The 18,798-nt window shown below is 38.8% G+C and overlaps 1 protein-coding gene across 2 annotated transcripts in view; it reads right to left on the reverse strand.

Moving 5' to 3' along the window:
* Positions 1-2,062: 2,062 nt before the first annotated feature.
* The window catches only part of mafa (MAF bZIP transcription factor a), a 74,545-nt gene continuing 57,809 nt past the window's right edge, over positions 2,063-18,798 (reverse strand). The window contains exons 3-4 of one of the 2 annotated variants that reach the window (XR_003272602.1): positions 12,671-12,712; positions 2,063-9,319 (exon numbers count right to left, since the gene is read on the reverse strand). The gene's annotated coding sequence lies outside the window, so the exon portion shown is untranslated. The remainder of the gene's footprint in view (positions 9,320-12,670; positions 12,713-18,798) is intronic. The other variant, XM_026169911.1, reaches the window with a different exon arrangement.

Below are 18,798 nucleotides of genomic sequence, written 5' to 3' on the forward strand. Positions count from 1 at the left end.
AACTGGGTGCCAGGGGTCAAAGGTCATTGTGTCAATTGCTTTCCTTGTACTCCACCAAAGATATAAAAAAGAGGAAAAATCTAGCAGTTAGGCTCCCTTACAGACCAGGGCTAGCGTTTATCAGGACACAACATCGGATTAATGCGTTTTATAACTAAACTCTGTAATTGTGTTTAGTTTCCCTTCACTGTTTAGTTTTACTTTATCACTCGTACGCAGAAGGATTCAAGAGAGACTTCAGAAGACAGACATGTTTTCTCTTTACAATAATTATTTATTAAATTCAAAATATCTTTAGCACAGGTTAAAAATTAGACACTTCCATCTACTATGAGCGCCTTGGGATTTAACATGGTTCTAACATGGTTGAAAATAAATCCTCTAGAAACAAAAACAATTTTTTATTTTCACTCCTCCCTATTTCTGTTTTCATAAAATGTCACATTAGAGTTGCTAGGGCAGAGGCAAATTTGAAATATAGATTATCATTTTTCATTGGACATTATTATTCTTTTAATATTAGAAAAAAAATATCAAAAACTCTTTCCCTTGCATGTCATGAGTTGGACAATTTGGAGTCAAAATTGCCTGTTGTACCAGCTTTGTAGTTTGTTGTTAATCGGAATTTACAGACATTTACAGAATTGTTATTTCTTTTATAGAAAACAGATTAATGCCTTTTTTTAAAGAGCACACTCTAAAGCTGGTGATAAGACTTTTTTGGTGAAATAACTAAAATTGCACTGCAGTTTCACTACTTTTAAGTAGTTTTGCCACAACACTTGATTTATTGTGGAAGACATTCAGAATATGTCATTAATTATTAAGCGTATGCATGTAAACATGCAGTGGCAATGGAAAAAAGAAACTCAAAAAAAGAAAAGAAAAACAAATCAACAAAAAAGCAAAAGACCTACAAACATGATCTGACTGCTTTCCCCTCAGCTTCTTAGTCCCCATCCCAACTAGACCACAAACCAGTGATTTATTTTTTTATTTTTTTTGCCTCAGCCCTACCTTACGAAACATAAAAAAGATAAAAAGTAACATGAGCAGAGCAGTGTAGTAAATGGCAGGCCAATGCATTAGTTATCAGTAAGAAAACATTAACAGCAAAGACATATACTTTTCAGTTTTGAAGTTGTTTACAAACCATATCCGTGTTTACAATTTCTTATGATTTTCAGTGTTTGCTTCTTGTCGTCACTACATGCCATATGAGAAGTCGGGATTACAAAAGTACCTGAACAAATTGCTTGTATATTAGCATGCATAGCTGTTTGGTATTTACATCCTATTTACAGACTTGAACTAGGAAGAAAAGACTACAATACATTTTCTTTCATGTGTTTCATTTACATTTCTAGGATGGAGAACAAAAAGCAGCCTCATACCGATTTGAGTACATGGGACATGCACATAAAAGAGAATGTTTGCTCGACTAAACAAGGTGTGTTGTTTTATTCCCCTTCACTGCAAAAGGAATAGCTCAGTTCTGTAACAGGCTTTGTCTCTGACCAGTGCTACCGCATTGCATAACAGAGATCTAGTTTTCCCTTTGTCTGTATTGCGCACTAGTCTCTGAGCACAGGGGGCTTGGAAAGGTTAATTTACGATGTTAACCGTGCCGTGAAGGGAAAAGCAAATAGGAAAGAGCATGCACAGCACCAGAGAAGGACATTAAGCTGTGGCTGCGTCTCTCTCTTTCATGCTTCCTGTATCTGTCCAGTCAGTGACAACAGGAGGGCCTCCTGATTTGTACAAAGACACTGGGCTATCACCATCCATCATTGCGGACATACTGAGATGATCTTATATCAGCGATCAGGCTCTAAGCAGGCACTCGGCACTGACACATTCTTTTTCGAATTGTGCCTTTCATAGCCACAGAAAAATGCCCACATCAGTGTGCTTGGAAATGTAGAAAAAAGGCCTTTAAAATGTTTTATTTAATGGATGTAGTGCAACAAAAATGAGAAGACAGTCGAAGAAGAAGCTGCCACTTACAGTATAGTGCGAATAGAATAAATGACTACAAAATATGTTACACCATATCCAAAAGCAGATTTTGCATTTTTATTGTTATAGTTTTGTCAGTTTTTGTAGAAAGAATGGAAGACATGGATATATTTAGGCTGCAGACAGCATTTGTAATCCAGGGGCTAGTAACCTGCTCATGGGGTGTTGCAGTCATTAAAGATATTGCTCATTTAGTGAGGATAACATCACTATTACGTATCCTCAATTCTCCCAACTGCTACAAGTCCTTTGTCCACCTCGAGCTCATTTACAGTCAACCTCTAATATGGGCAATCAGCAGCACTATACCCTCACTGGGGGTCCATAAACACTTGATTTCACAGAACTGCCTTTGATAAAGGAGGGAGGTGACTGCCAGAGCATGTTAATGTGCTTTCCCATAAAGCTTATCTCTGACTAGGGTCACGGAGGCCAAGTGGCAAGGGGCTGATCGCCATGGCAATAAGACCCTAGAAGCTGTTACTGCAGCTTACGGCCCCTCTGATAATAACAGAGCCAACCAAGGTCTACCTTTGGATAATCAAACCCCTCATCCAGGCCCATGTGGGAAATAATGTGGACATTTACTACGGTACAATTGAAATGAGGGGCGAGCACAAATTAACCTCTGGTAACAGTGAAGGAGCTCATTGTGATAGGAATCATAAATTTTTAATTGTTCACCAGCAGCAGTATTTTAAAAGCATGTAAAAACAAAATGATGAGCTGACCCACACTACTGGAGCACAAACGCAGTTTAAACAAACGCATTCGAGTGAAAAAGAAAATTATTTACCTTTCAAAGTGGCCAGACTTCCGAAATACATATTTTTTCTAGTAATGTTTTTTCCCCCATTAGTACATTAGGCTGCATAATTACGTTTCTTCTATTTTTGTCAGGTATATGTGATGATACTGTATAATTTAGTCGACTAAAGATGGGAGCTTTGAAGAACACTTTGATAGCATATGGTTATCCCCTGCTGTCTCAGACTCTCTGCTCTGTAGGGGGCCCAGAAGGGATGTATTCATAACTTTCTGGACTTTACAAACTTTTCACTTCTCTAAAACTGAAGGATTACACCCGAATCACAGCAGGGAGAACAGCATGTTATCTCCTCTTGAGCCACTATAATCTCAGTTTTACACCCTAAAGGTAAACCCTTACCCCCCACCCCCCGAAGCAGGATAGAACAAAACAGGGGTAAATTAAATTAGTACTATTACCTTCCTGTCTGACCCTGAATTAGTGTGCACAGACTTCGCACAATCAAAGTAAGCTTGGTACTCTACCAAAAACTGCATTCTGTGTTTTCCATGTGCATTAGCTTCATCAATTGTGTTTCAAAGCAGGCAAATTGGAATCTAGTTAAGCTGTTTTCCCTGCCGTTAATTTTCTCTCTGTTTTCTGGCTCAGGTGTGGGAGACTAAATCAAGCTGTCAGAAACCAGACTGCACAGCTAAACGGTGTAGACTGAAATGCCACCTGTCCACAGCTCCTGGCAATTTATTATTTCCCCATTTATTTGTTTCTATAGTAGCAAACTTGGCTATTTGTAGAAGTCCCTATTGTCTCTCGTTTTTTTGTTTTTAAAAACTCACATTCTGTGTGTTTTGAACCATTGCATCCCACAGACAAAGGTTGTGATTTCCTCCATTATCTAATCAGATGCTAAAGATTTGGTTTACAGCATTTATCAATGGTATTACAATGAGGTCAGCCCAGAGCATTTCTTCCAATTGAGGCATTTTGGTTAATCCGATTTTCTTCACCCCCATCCCCAATCTTCTTGGGAGCTCATCTCATCTCAGCGAGGGGCTTGATGGCTAACTGCCCACCTAGAGCTCAAGCTTATGTGCAGGCCAGAATGAGGTGGCAGTAAGGGCTTTAAAGGCTCTATTATTCATCCCTGCCATTAGCTATGTGGCATAAGGAGGGCTGTTCTGTCTTTCTTGCTGTCTGGTTGTGAGACCAACCTTCATCCACTGTATCCCTACGTCAAAGTCCACACCACTTCATGTGTTACATTTCAAGCATTTTAAGAGTCCTCTCTTAGTTCAAATACACACATGAGTTAGATATTCTGTGAGTAATGTGTTGATGTACCCACAGTATGTTGACCTCATACATGTGAATAATTTTTCAAAAGGCTCAGGTCAGCCTGGAGGTCAGGATTGAAGTAGAGGACTTGACACGGGTTGCTTCACTGTAATCCTACCACCTTTGACCCCACTCCCACTACCCCATCCCTGTCTAGCTTGAGGTCACTGCTAATCATGACACTCCATCAGACATAGACACAGACAGCCAAAGTGTGTGTTTTTGTGTGTATGAAAAGGAGCTGTGTGTGACAGAAAGAAGAGCAGGGCATGGATATGTATGCTGCTGCATATTTCTGCAGTACAGAGTTGCATGGTGAGAAGAGCTGCTGTCAAGCATGTGTCTGTCATCAAAGTTACTGTATGTAACTTTGATTGCAGTATTACTTAACATAGAAATAGAGGATAGAGGTCATCTGGATAAGTTTATAGTTGTGTAGCTTAATGCTACACAAACACAAAATAAGAATTTAAAATTCACACTGGAAATTGTACTGCCATCCTTCATGATTGGTGGTTACTTAAAGAGCTCCATATACCATGCCACTCTGTTATACAGTGTTAAGTGAGTCTTTTGTAGCTTTTTTGACTAAAAATCATTTTGGGGTCTTACTAGAAAATCTTAGCTTGTCAAATTTATACTCATATTTTCCAATAAATCGCCTTTTAGTCATGCATTTTTTCTATGATACATTTTGCTATTCCCTGTTCAGAACAGTGATCTCTCTCTCTTGTGTGCCAGGGGTGGGGGCAGCTATCACTTGCATTGTGTCCTTGGCAGGATTCACATGTATGCGTAGTGTCAATACTTGATGGTTAAGATGCCTGAGGCTTGGGAAGTATCTTTGCTGGCACGATTGTCATAGCAACAACCAATCACTCACAAGGCAAGGTAACAGAACTTTGCTTAGCAGCTGGCATAGGATTAACTAGCTGCCTGTGACAAGCAACTGTCTCACACTCATGGGATAGTTTTATAACGGGATTTGACCTGCCAGCAGCTGTAATGAAGTAGTTGATGTAACATTGCCTTTTCACTATTCTGTATTGAGCATTGGTTGTCCACACAAAAGCTTTACACCATATCTTCAGCCACACATCCAGAAGGCAGACAGACTTGAAATAATCAAACAGGCCCGTTTTATTCAGGTTGTTTTTCCTCTGCAGTGTTCTGTCTATGTGTTTACTCTGTCACTTGGCCCCAGTGTGCATCTGCTTCAATGATCCACAGGCATATGCAGCACACACACACAAGCTAGCCGGTGATGACACTAATCAAGTGTTTAGTCAGGAGGACATGGACTTATTAACCAGTTTAGAGAATGGGCTAGATCATAATCAAATAAAGTAGAGATAAGTTAATAAGGTGAGATCTTATAAAGTAAGCTCTGCGGCATTTATCCTGCCCGAAATGGCTCTAGTATGCTGCTACTCACTGTGACACACAAGCACAGTACATAGTTAAGGGGAACATGTAGCAATCTCTCTTTATCACATGCATTGTTCTTCCCCAACATGGTGCTGTCTTTTATTTTCTAGCCTTGCTCTTTCACTGTTTTTATTAGACATGGGTGAAGCACCTCAGTAGTCCAGTATAAGCCAGACCTCTCTTGGCCTAATCCAAAAATAAGATTGTGGAGCTACTTTATCCTGATACCCCACTGACCACAGAGATGGACTGACCACTTTACCGAAGCTGATCATAATCTGCCCAGGGGCGACAGGGAGAGGAAATAAGTAAATGAAGATACTGTGTTAAAGACATGACTGAAGTAGTTAAGAGGGAGCGTTGTGAAGAAATAGAAGAATTTGGTGTATAAGAAAGGGGTGGGTGAATGGGGGGAGGAGCAAGATGAGAAGAAGACTGATTAAGTGGGGCCCATATGAAGGAGCCAGAGGAGAGAAAGGCAGCGGGCAAGACCCAGTAGGGGGTAAATCCGAATCAGTAGAGCTCTATATCCCTGATATCCCTGCCCCCTCCTCTCCAGCGTATCCATCATGTTAATATACATACAGCGTGGCCCTCTGGGTAATATATCTTTGACCTGTGATTACACTAACAGCTTATTGTTTGCACACTGAACAATCCCATTATGTCGACGATCTGTTTACATACAGCCTTGCTGTTTAGATTAGCTTGCTGTGCGCGTGTGTGTGCGTCTGTCACAAAAAGATCAAGGATGTGCTTCTGTGCTTGTAGGCATTTACACACGTTTTGTGTGTTCAGGTGTATAGCTGTCTATATTGTTCTGGTCCTGTCCAGTTTTATTGCTGGGTGGTGTTTAAACACTGCAATCAAAAACATGGAAAGCACATCTACCTGTCACATACGGCTTCATCTTTGTTTCACTTCTAACAAAGTGGAAAGCCTTGACACTCAGACCACACACAGTCTCATATTTGAATGACATCTTCATCCTTTTCTGTGTTTTAAATCTTCCTTAACTAATCACCACTAAGTCAGAAGTCCAAATTTCAAGTCAGTTTACATGTTGACTGTAAATAGCTTTGGTGTGCTCTGACAATATTTGATTTAAGAAGATTTGCTCACATAAATTGTAAGACCTACTTTAGGCAACCACATGTATTCTGCTAAAATTCTATTTTTATGGTGCAGCATTTTGATTTATGTCTTTTATTAATTTTACTCCAAAAGAAAGCACCTGTTTTGCAGAGTTGATGTCGTTTCCTACTTCAACTGCATTTTAGATGGTTGAGAAATTTCTGCAGCTGCATCCAGAAAGAGTACAGATGTAGTGGGCAGGCATTACAGAAGCATAGAGGGTATTGGGTATTTGGCCACAAGGGTGAACATCTGGTGGAGCAGAGGGCCATACTCATTAACACAAAGTTAACCTTAGACAGGACATTAGGTCATGACAGCCCAGAGAGCTGTATGATAGTAATAGATGGGGTCAAGGGGTTATTGAAAATTTTTTAAAAATTGACAAATAAGTGGACCGACCAGTAAAGTATGTCAACATCAGCTTAGTACAACCTTAAATTTTGATCAGAAGCTGTGAAATTACACAAAAAAAGAAAAAAAAAACTCCTTTCAGCCCAGCCTTGTTTCCTTTCCTTCCCCTCCTCTGCTTTGCTCTTGGACTTCTCTGTCAGTGCATACACTCATTGAGACGTGCAAATCCCTTTGACACTGGATGAATAGACAGTTGCTGGCAGGATGCCCTATGCCACTTTGTGCGCAGCCACTTAATTGGAGCGCCCCAGTTTTCCTTCTCTTCTTCTACCCACATTCGCTGTGGCCAGATTCTGTGTGACATCAGCAGGGACAGTATGTGTTCCTTCAGAGAGTTTAAACCTTATCAGAACTGCTGTTTGCTGGAAGACAACATGTCACAGTAGACATCAAACTGTTTCTGTCACCTTACTGTAAATCTCCTGCCATCAAATATGGAGATGTAAAGCTGTCAAAGGGCTTGCATTGGTTTAGAGAGTCAACCCACTCACTACCTGCTCATCCTCTTGTTTGAATAAAGGTCACATTCCATCTACAAATCAACATGCAAAGTACAGCATCTGAGACTATACATACTTGACATAGTGTACATATATACAGCAACATATTCGAGAGGCATTGTGTATGATTGAGCATCTCTATGCATGCGTCATATGTGTGTACTTGTTGGGCATTGGTTTGGTTTCTCCCATTGCCATATAGATCCATCCAAAGCATTTAATGCTGAACTCTCCTCGTGAGGCTCTAGAGGGACATGCAGCAGAAACGTGGGGTAGTAGAGGGGGGTCAGTGTGAAGACATGGATTTCTTGATGCACAGCAGAACACTGAGAGGTAGAGGATGCACAACGGTGGAGATGAGGTCTTCAACAAGCTAGAAATTATCCCTGTTGTCCATGCAAAAGGATTTCTGTCTTCACCAGTGAGGGCCTAATCCTTGAGGTCATCTCTTCATTGGCTTGGTACGATGTCAGTCAGTCCTTTTGGTTAGCTTCATAGTCAACTGAAGGCAGAGGCCAGAATCCTCATTTCTACATTGCAGTTACTGAGGTCTTCTTTTGCCCCTGTGTAGGCTCAGGACTGGAGCACAGTTTCAAACCATGCAAAGAAAAAAACGTGTCCCTCTCAGGCTAACAGCAGCTTTGCTACAACAGTTACGAAGTGGGCATGAGAGGGCAGGGCAGTTGTTGTAGTAGAAAATAATAAATAAGAAGACAATGGGAGAAATCTGTAAATTATATATAAAAAAAAAACAAAAAGAAAAAAAAAAGTACATCAAATATTAAACCTAATACTTAGAGGTGCTATGTTAGAATCATGGCTTTGGGAAATTGCCTGCTTCTTCTGTTCAATTTGCCTGTTTCTCAATGGAATTCACTGATGATAGCAAAGGAGTTTCTGTTGTATAATCATTGTAATGTGGCCGGATAAATTTGATCTATTCAGACAGTATCCAGGTATCTGAGACTAAATCACTGGCCATCAGAAAATATCTTCAGCTATTTTAAACTTTCAAAAATGTTGTCTGAAATATCCAAATACTGAGATTTGTGATCTAAGAGCGTGGTAAATATACACTAAAGTCTGATCCATGCGGTTGTCTTCATTTGTCTCTATTTACACGTACTAGTGTGGATACTGGAGAGGAAGACTAGGCTGAGAATAAGAACAATTGTAAGTACAGTTTTTACAATTAAATTAACTTCAAAGACTAGAGAAGCAATATCTGAAATGATAGCTACATTGGCTCTGAATAGGTAAGAATACTGATTTTATATGGAAAATATTGAACCATGGGTATTCTATTCACAGTAATGAAGGTTTATGAATTTGGTGAGAGCAACTCGGTACGTTTCCTATATTAGGAATAAGAATAGGGTTTTTATTGTGATCTATTTACAGAAGCATGCATCAGTGATCTTCCCATCGAAGAGAATCAACCATCTCCTGATTATGAGTCTCTGTGATTTTTATTTTTGTTTTATTTTATTTTTATTTCTTTTTTATTTTTGTGGTTTTGTAGAAAAAAGCTGGAGGTAAAATATTGGGAAAGGAAACAGGGGTAGTAAGAGGCTTTTCAAGAATCGCTGTAGAGATTTTGAAGAATTCCAGCGGGCCTTGTTTGTTGTTCTTCGGGAAATAATTTTGAATGTTGTGCTTTGTAGGTGTCTCGGTGCAATTGGTCAGTCGCTTTGATGTCATCACTGCTCAGTCATTAGGTTATCTGTTAATGGAGAGAGACAGAAAGAGAAAGGGGGGAGGAGGGGTTGGACAAGAAAGGAAGACAAGAATTAAAGTGGGAGTCATACTGCAATTGACTAGTGTTGCTTTTCCATGTACGCCGTGAACACACGCACGCACACATACAAACACACACTCACAGTTGTGTTTTCATATCTTTGTGGTGACATCTAAGCGACATAATGCTTTCCCTAGTTGCTCACCATTACCCTAACCATCAAAAATGAATGCCTAACCGTAACCCTTACCCTAAACCTACCCATAACTTAATTATAACTCTGACACTAAAACCACATTTTGAGTCTCAAAAATGCCTTCAAACTCGTGTGGACAGGCATTTTGTTCCCATAAGGGCTGTTGGTCCCCACAAGTATAGTAAACTTTTTGGTCCCCACAAAGATATGTAAACACACACACACACACACACACACACACACACACACACACACACACACACACACACACACACACACAAAGTACACCTCAAGACTGTGAGTGAAGTCCACATTGTGAGCAATACAGGACCCTTGTCTGAACTGTGCGTGCTTGTCCAGGGTTTATTGTGACACACAGTAAGCAACAGTCACTGCACTTGAAGTGTGGGATGGGCTCTGCTGTCACTGGTCCCAGTGTAAAAACAAAGGCAGAATGACCACCCTGTGAGTGTACATGGAAAGCCCACTTGGCTGAGATTCAGAGTGACAGTGGCGTCAGCATGGGGGGGTGACTCTATAATCAGCTTCAATTAAGGCCAAGGAGAGATGAGGCAATTCACTAACAACATGGGTGAGTCTAATTTAATTCTATTAAAAATATTATTTAGTCTGGTTGTGATTTACCATTTTGAACCATAAACATTTTTTTTACACATTTTCTTTATTGTGTTGTGTGTTTCTAAAAAGTTTCGGGAGACCTTCCAGCATCTTGTGCACTGTGAAAGAATGATTCATGTGGCCAGAGGGAGGTCTTTGTGGGTGGGCCATTAGACACAGAGACTATAGTGGAATTCAGCTACTATCTACTGGAGATCCAATTACATGACCCTACTGTAAAGGTACTGCCTGCACCCATTATAAATCACCATAAACAAAGTATTGGCATTGCTTTGCATACCATCACAGCTCCACTGATGCTGGTAGAATCTATACATTTTTTATGTCATTGTATTTACATTGTATCCATTTGTGGAAAATGTTTTTACTTTTATCTATTTATATTTTGTTTAATTTTGCCTAACATGATTCCTAAGGACATGATGAGTGATGGTAAAATACACTTAAGAATATGATTTATGATTATGATTTCTAGTAGTTTTCCATTATTATAATCAAGTATTTTAGATTTTGCTGTTATTTGTAGTTGCATATAAATACATGTACACAGTCTAGCTTCATCAGTGGTGCCTCTTCGTGCGTTTGCCTTCGGTTAGTTACGGCACAAATCACTACAACTGTCTTTTTTTGTCCAGCTTTTGCACATCAGCTAGCCGTGTTCTTTGAGCTAACATGCTCACAGCTATTACCCCAGGGCATGCTACGTCCATTCTCAGAGAACTGCTACCGTCAAGACTACATCCTCTCCAAACAGAATGTAGTCCCAAGGTGTGTGATAACAGAGGATGTGATGGGAATGCAGGGCCACTTGGACTTCTAAAGCCAGGTGTTAGCACTTCAGCTCACTGCCTCATCAATAATTGACAGAGGCAAACCAATCAGAACAATTTGCTCCCCACAGCGAAGTGCTAGAGCAGCCTAACACCAGTGAATCATTAATGAGGCAATTAGCTGAAATGGTTAGACGGTTAGCCCTCACTGGCAGCACTCCTGTGACTCTACTGTGACGGTCCTCCTCATACAAAAGCTGTGCATGATAGAGTAATGTACAGGCCAACACAAGCTGAGGGAGAAGATGAGTAGAATCACACAGCAGTGCCTGGATACAGAAGGTTGGAGTGTAACTTGCGTCAGTGATGCCAGCTCTCCATCTGTTGACCACTGCTCAGAGGGCCAATAACGGGAACAAACCCAATTGGCCATTACCATGGGAGATTGACCTTTATTGGTTGTTGTTACCATTGCACAGACAAAGCGAAGCTGTCTCCTGGGTGATTCAAGTGTGGGAGAGTCTTTATGGACAGGGATGAAATCGACCTCAGTGACATCACTCAAACACGGGGAAAGCAACAACTACAATAACAGCAAAGATGGAGTTTGGCTTTGAAGACCAGAGATCCTGGATTGTTGTTTTAGAGGAAAATCAAAGTCCCAAGGGAGCTGCTCACAAAGCCACATCGATTAGCCATATTGGAACCATTTTATAGTTTATCGATGTTCCTCTGCCTGCACTCTCAGCCCTGGGTCCAGTACAGGCTCAATTAAACCAGCCACCTTGATCTCAGGAACAAACCATGTGAATACTACATACTGCATAGATTATTCCCAAACACACACTCAGTGTTGTTCACCCTCATCAAAAGTAAATGTTTTTTTTTTTACTTTTGTTCAGGCAAAATGACCAAAGAAAAAATACGAGGCAAATATGATGAACTAACTACAGCCAGCCAATTGTGTCATGCTCACCTTTATTTTACTGGAATTCACCTTTAATATTTTAATTTAGTTAAACATTGATACAAACTCTAAGATCTGAGCTTTTTCTGGCATTTGAAAGAGGACATGTTAGAAATGTTTAAGAACCAGTGCTGTATGATAACCTTTTAGGAGTCATATACAGAAAGGGCCTAAGGGAAGGGGTCTGCAGGTTTTCATGCCAAGCAAAAAAAAAAAAAAAAAAAAAAAACTATGACAGTATATATACAGTATATGTTTACAGATAGTATACAATGATAAATTATAGTAATAAGAACATGGAATACTGTTGGAACTATGAGTTTTTATTTCCATGTTTGTATTTTATTTATTCCTTTTCCTTCCTGGGAACTGTTTTACCAGGGTATAATCTGAGTTTGTTTGATTGATGTTTGAGTTTCAAGTATTTTGTCTTTGAACTACAAATGTCAAGCATGTGCTTATGAAAGAACTACTGTTTACTGGTTTCACGCAAAGCACTTTTTATGTGCAACAGAGAAGGAAAAAAACCTTCTAGTACAGAGAAAAAAATAGCTTTTACCTTCCCATTGTTTTCTCCCATTTTAAAACTCAATAACTTGGAAGGCCTGAAAAAGTCCCTCTTGTTTGGAAAATAATTTAGTATAACAACAGCAAGAAGTTCACACACAGCTTAGTTAATGCTTGTTATTTAAATTCCTTTGATTCGATTTGCATCATTGTGAACAGCAACCGGAAGAGATTGCAACCTTTAGGAGAATTATTACCTGGACTTAGTTTCAAAGAGCCGCTTTAACAGGTCTTCAAATCTGTCAAAAAAAAAGAGTCTTTAAATGGTTAGGATAATTTCATTCATACAATAAATAAATAAAAAGGGACCTTTTAATCTGTCTTTTCTTCATGCTTTCATTTAATATCAGTTCAATCACGAGTTGCTCTGGGACTGTACTAACATTTTACTACACTTATCTCAAAACAATACTGGAGTCATTATTCATTTTCATTAAATTGGTTGGGGTCATTCTGTCTGTTTGGAAAGTTCAAAAGCTTGTCAGGAAATTTAAACCTGATTATTTGGTTTTATTAAGTTAAGGAGAAAATGAAATAAACATTAAAGATTCTTTTCTTAAATCCATATTTAAATACAGAAAGGGGCTTTTGAGATTTCTACCTATATCTTTTGCGTGTATGCCCTGAAAATTATTGCTTTTGACAAAGAAGTGTAAAAGCAATTGATTAAAGACTGGGTCAGTCTGTGCTGCTGATATTGACACTTTTGCAGATATTGTAGAAAGCTAGTCTCTGTTTAATGATTGCTATTCACTTTTATGGCCCTCTCAGGATGTCATCCTCAACAAATATTTGCAAACAGGAAATTTGCAGTATGACTTGAGAGAGTAATAACCCTGGTACCTATGTGTTTTGAGATTAACATGTAATTAAAATAGTAAATCAATATTTATTAAGCAGTAGTACAAAACACATAATAAATGTAGCCAGGTCATATAATGAGTCACAGGGTAGTGGTTGTGCCCTTCCAAGTTGCATTCTCCACTGCAAATATTTAGCTGTGAAAACAACTTAGAAAGCTAGAAAATAGCTTTGAAATGAATTAGACATGCTGTAAATTACTAGAAAGACACAGACACCCATGCCCTGCACAAATGGAAGTGCTTCTGCAGGTGCAAATTCTCACCTCAGCCTGAGACCCCTTCCTTTCCAAACCACACTTTTTAAATGTGGAGTCTATACTTTTTTCACTTCCACACCACAGCTTTTCCCCACAGTTATCACTTTAAGATTTTCATGCTCTCACTAGATACAATGACAGACAAAAAAAAGCACCTGAAAGCAATCCACCACTTACAGCACTGACGACAAAGCACAGAGTAAAGCAGCAGCACAGGCCACTGTCCATACTTTCCAGCGTGTACTGGAATATGAAAGGGAGATGTTAAAAGCTTAATGGACTGCTGCTCTTATTGTTTAAAAATTGCTCAACATATAAATGGCTGAATAAAGAAAGACCAACCATCACGGGTTGGCCTCAATTATGCATTGAAAATAAAGTTATGAGCTAGTGTTTGAATTATTGATGCTGGCACCGGGAACAAGAGCATGTTGGCAATGTGTCACTGGTTTTTTGCTGATGCTTCATGTTGTATTGATAATTTTTCATCTAAAAAGCCCATGAAGTCTTGATCTGTGAAAGATGGAAAAACACACCATGAATATTGGAAATCTAATGCAATATTACTGGAAGAGGGAAACATATAGCATACCGTCGAGTAACATAATGAAAACTAAAAATAATAAAAAGGTAATGTAGTTTAGAGCCATAGCTTGCACAGTGTAATCTCTAAAAATCGTATAGTTTTTTCCAGTAAAAGAATTGAAACAATCGACCACATTCAGTGCTTGGTACTGGGACTGTCCCATAAGGGTGACACATTTCCTGAGATGCAAATGCTTGTGGTACATTCGGTGATAGCCTTTTTTGAAAAAAAGAGAAAAAATTCTCACCGACTAAAACACTCCCCACTTAAACATCTATTTGCCATGAAAAGATAAGAGAATATGTAATAAAAAAAAATTCTTAATGTAACATTAAATGAATTTTTGAAATATGAGTTAGACATTGTGACTAAAAGTAGCTCTAGCAGATGAAAGAGTAGAGAGTGAGAAAGACAACAGCGAAACAAGATTAAAAAAGAAGAAAAAAAAACAAGATTTGATTGTACTCAGATTTTCTGTGAATTCATTTAAATGGTCTCTAGCAAACTTAGGTGACCCAGGAATGTACAACTTTATTGCATGCGCAATAAAATCACCATGAACGTGTTCATAACCGACCGCAAATCATCACTAATCAGAATAGACCTTGATTTGATATCACAATAGACTTAAGTGTGGAAATTCCCTACTATTATTATTAATAATATCTGCTCAGCATTTATGTCTGTGAACATTGTATTATTCTGGTTAACCTTTTACAGTCCCCCTGTTAAGAAAACTTAAACGGAGACATGGATTACCCAATCAGATCCTGTGTTCAAAGAATCAGCCACAATGAGGGCAACACCACATTCCTTTAGTGTTTCATAATCTGCGGCTATTTAGCGTCATCCGCACAGCCAAACATTGAGGTAAATAACTTTTAGCATTCATACAATTTTCTTCTTTTGCCTTTCCACATTTATCTTCTTATATTTAAATTTTTGATTCCAGTGCACGCACACACATTGATTTCTTTAAAGTCATCGTAAAATACATTATGCCAGAAAACACCCTTTCCTTTCAGCTCAGTTTACACATGAGTAGTAGAGTTCATTTGAATTTAAGAAACATAAATATCTACAGAACAGAAAAATAAAAATTTGCTTCATTGCACTTCAGTCTGACGACATTATTTTCATTTTCTGTTTAAAATATAAATATGTAAAATATTACTATATGCTATATGCTCACTCAATAAAACTGAAACCCTTTTTAAATTGGGGAATTGTAAATTTAATTGTATAACTAATAGTTATACATGCAAATGCATTTCATACATATACATATATATATATGTTTTAATGTCATAGTTTTACTTTTATTCATATTATTCCAATTCTTTTGGCTATGCAGCTGACATTTTCAATAGGCATAGAAAAAGCTCAGTGAATCATTTGTCAAAGTTTTAACATGAAAAGGCTTAGACAGGGAGATCAAAAGAAAAATACATGAGTGAAACTGAACTGAAAAGCAAGTGCTTGTGAAATTTCTCACAAAGCATTATGACTGGACTTCGCCCACGGCTGAGTTTTAGGCCAGTCACAATCAGCCATTCAAAATATCTTTTTGTATGATTCAGTGAGCTCCACTCGTGTCCTCTACAAGCAGCATCCTCGCTGTAGTGGATGCTTGAGTCAAACAACCACAGGTCACATCTACCTCTTCTACTTCATCTCATACCTCTGCTGCCTACTCATGAGTGCCTTTGGATGTGCACATTACAGCTTTAAAAAATGTCATGTGGATAGTTTTTCTTTTCTTTTTCTCGCCACTGTGTGTCAGTTTCACGCTGCTGTGACTCAACTTCTGTCATGTTAGGTCTTTCATCTCGGCATCGGCATCTGCTAAGATACTCTTACTTTTATTTCCGATAAATGACTGATTTTACGTTTAGCTGGCAGTCAAACGGCCACTGTTAACCTTTCCACACCTCCACAACAGACTTTTTTTTCACCTCATTTGTAAGGTGTGAGATGTGTGCTCTTTGAGAATCGCCTACTATCTTCCTTTCCAAGGTCCCATAATGTTAACCTGTGGAGGAGCCGCTGAAGAGATCAATACCCATCAGACTGCTAAAATAAATACATTTATCACAGCGGGATACTTGCTACACCACACTACTACAGCCCGTTACATCTGATCGGAGGCAGAGATACTCAGGCTCATTCTGTAGCTAGAGAAGCTCTGATCAAACTGTCTACGTGTCCTGTTTAAAAAAGAAAAAAGAATTACAAGTCGTACAACACTTGGATTTTCATTTTCCTCGGTTTGAACAAGAAGATGACAGGCTTATGTCTCTTTCCAGCTGAAAAAGAACAACGCTTTTGACTGTGTTCTCCATCTTTTGCTGCGGGTTGAGACAGCTCTCTGGGTTTTAAAATCTCATCTGAGGAAATGCTCCTTCTGTCCTCCCTCTGCTGCAGATAAAGAACAGGCGTTTGAGTAATTATGGTGCATTATCGCCAAGGAACGTTTCATTGCTACATTTTAAGCTGTGTAGTGAGCGGTGACAAACGAACGACCATTTTAATTTCTATCAGGAGGAAAAACACATGGCTGGAGCCAATGAAGTCAGCTCTCTCATTCTGCCACTGACTGAGACCATCTGGACCAAATAAAGTTTTTCCCTTTGAATCAACAGCTGTTGGAAATTGCACGGGAACACTCCTTGTCTGTAGATCAGTCTTTTATTTTTCATTCTTTTCACTCTTTTTAATGCTAACAGTGTTTGTTTTATGGTTTTAGTGCCGGATTTGATCAGTGCTCACAGAAGAAAGTAAAATAAAACGTGGCTGTCTAAACGCACCTGTTTCCCCTCATGTCCCCCCCTTTGCACGTCTTTCAGTTTGTATCTCTTTCTCTCTACCCCTGCTTGTTCTATGGTGGTAATCTTAGGGCTGACCATGTCAGTCAATCTTTCAGTGGCTGACAGTTTTACAACACATGCACTACACTGATGGGTAACATCACTCACATAACGAGACAGAGTGAGAGGGTGGGGAAGGACTGAACTAACGGAAGTAAAAATAACAGCTCACGTATCTTACACAAACACGGTGAGAGAGGAAAGAGTCAATTTTATCTCAGTTTCATCTATGAAACTGAACATTTTTTTTCATGATTTCATAAGGTTTTGAACTCAGAGGTAGATTTTCCACTATGCGCTGCGGAGATGGAGTCACAGTGGTTTTCTCTTTCCATTGGCCAGAGAGGAGAATTTGTTCCACTCTGCTGACAGATATGATTTTTAACACTTCATTTTATCCTGGATTATTATTATAGGGCCCAGTCATTAACATTTTTTAGCAATGAACCTAAACTGTCTCAGGCATTTAGAGCAGTATTGCCTATGTTAAAAATCACCTTGGTGAGCACTAATTTCGCTACTGAAGACTCGAAGAACAAAAATGTTATTTATGCCAAGAGTATGACCAAACATGATACTCTTGGCATATATATATATATATATATATATATATATATATATATATATATATATATATAAATATATATATATATATATATATATATATATATATATATATATATATATATATATAAACATTTGATGATTCATGAGTTCATGAGTTTTTATTTTTAAAGGCAGTGTTTTCAGTCCGGAAATTCACAACAGACAGGATAGTGTTTCTTGTTGAAGCTGCCAGTCCACATCCTTGACAGCTGGGTCAGCAGAAAGCCATAAGTATGCACATTTGGGCCTGGAATTCTACTTACATTTTACTTACATCAAATGGTTTCAGGCAAATGTGGTGATAATAAAAAAAATCCTCCATACTATACTGTAGCTGGTAAACTAAGGAAGAAAAAGAAAAAGAGAGCAACTATTTACACCTTAAATAAACATTTTCTATTTCTTTGACAGCTTTCAGTAAATTATTAACACAATACATGTCATTTTATTTGTGGATACAGACTAAATGGTTTAATATCAGCTTTTATATCAGTCTGATATCTGATAGAGCTAATGATTAATTAAGAGAAGCCATGCCATGCACTGCAGTGGCACAAGCAGCATTCTCTCTGGAGAGTCAGGGGAGCCAAAGTCCTAAGTGGTCCCCAGAAAGTAGGCGAAAAGCCGCCCATAGGAGAGAGACGATCAAGTCAATCTGTTTGTCTGTTTATGGCAAAAGGCGGAGGAAGCATTCTGCCACCCTGCACTGTCATATGGGAGTCAGGCTCCCACAAACACATGCTTAATGACTTCATTTATTCACCCCGTCACTATTGCTTTCTCTCCGTCTTTCTGTTTTTTTCTAATGATTTTGCCCATATGCGCTTTCACTTTTCTGTCCCATTGGGATATTATTAGTAATGGGTGCAAGGTTAGCATCTGAACTAGTTTGTCTGGGTTGTGTAGGATTATATGTGGATACTCGTGTATAGATATAAGACAAGATTACAGAATGGGTGCCACTACAAACTTAGAATAGTGAAGAGTAGGGTCAGATAGTTCCCAGTGATGAGTTGATGGAAGGCCATGTGATTCATGTCAGTGACATCTGGGCCAACACTGCCAGGACATCGATCAGACTAAAGCTCTGGAAGGTCTCTCAAAAGGTTTATTCTTAAATCTATGCTGACAGGCGATGACATGATG

Source organism: Astatotilapia calliptera, chromosome 1 (assembly GCF_900246225.1).
Source record: "Astatotilapia calliptera chromosome 1, fAstCal1.2, whole genome shotgun sequence".
Lineage (NCBI taxonomy): Eukaryota > Metazoa > Chordata > Actinopteri > Cichliformes > Cichlidae > Astatotilapia > Astatotilapia calliptera.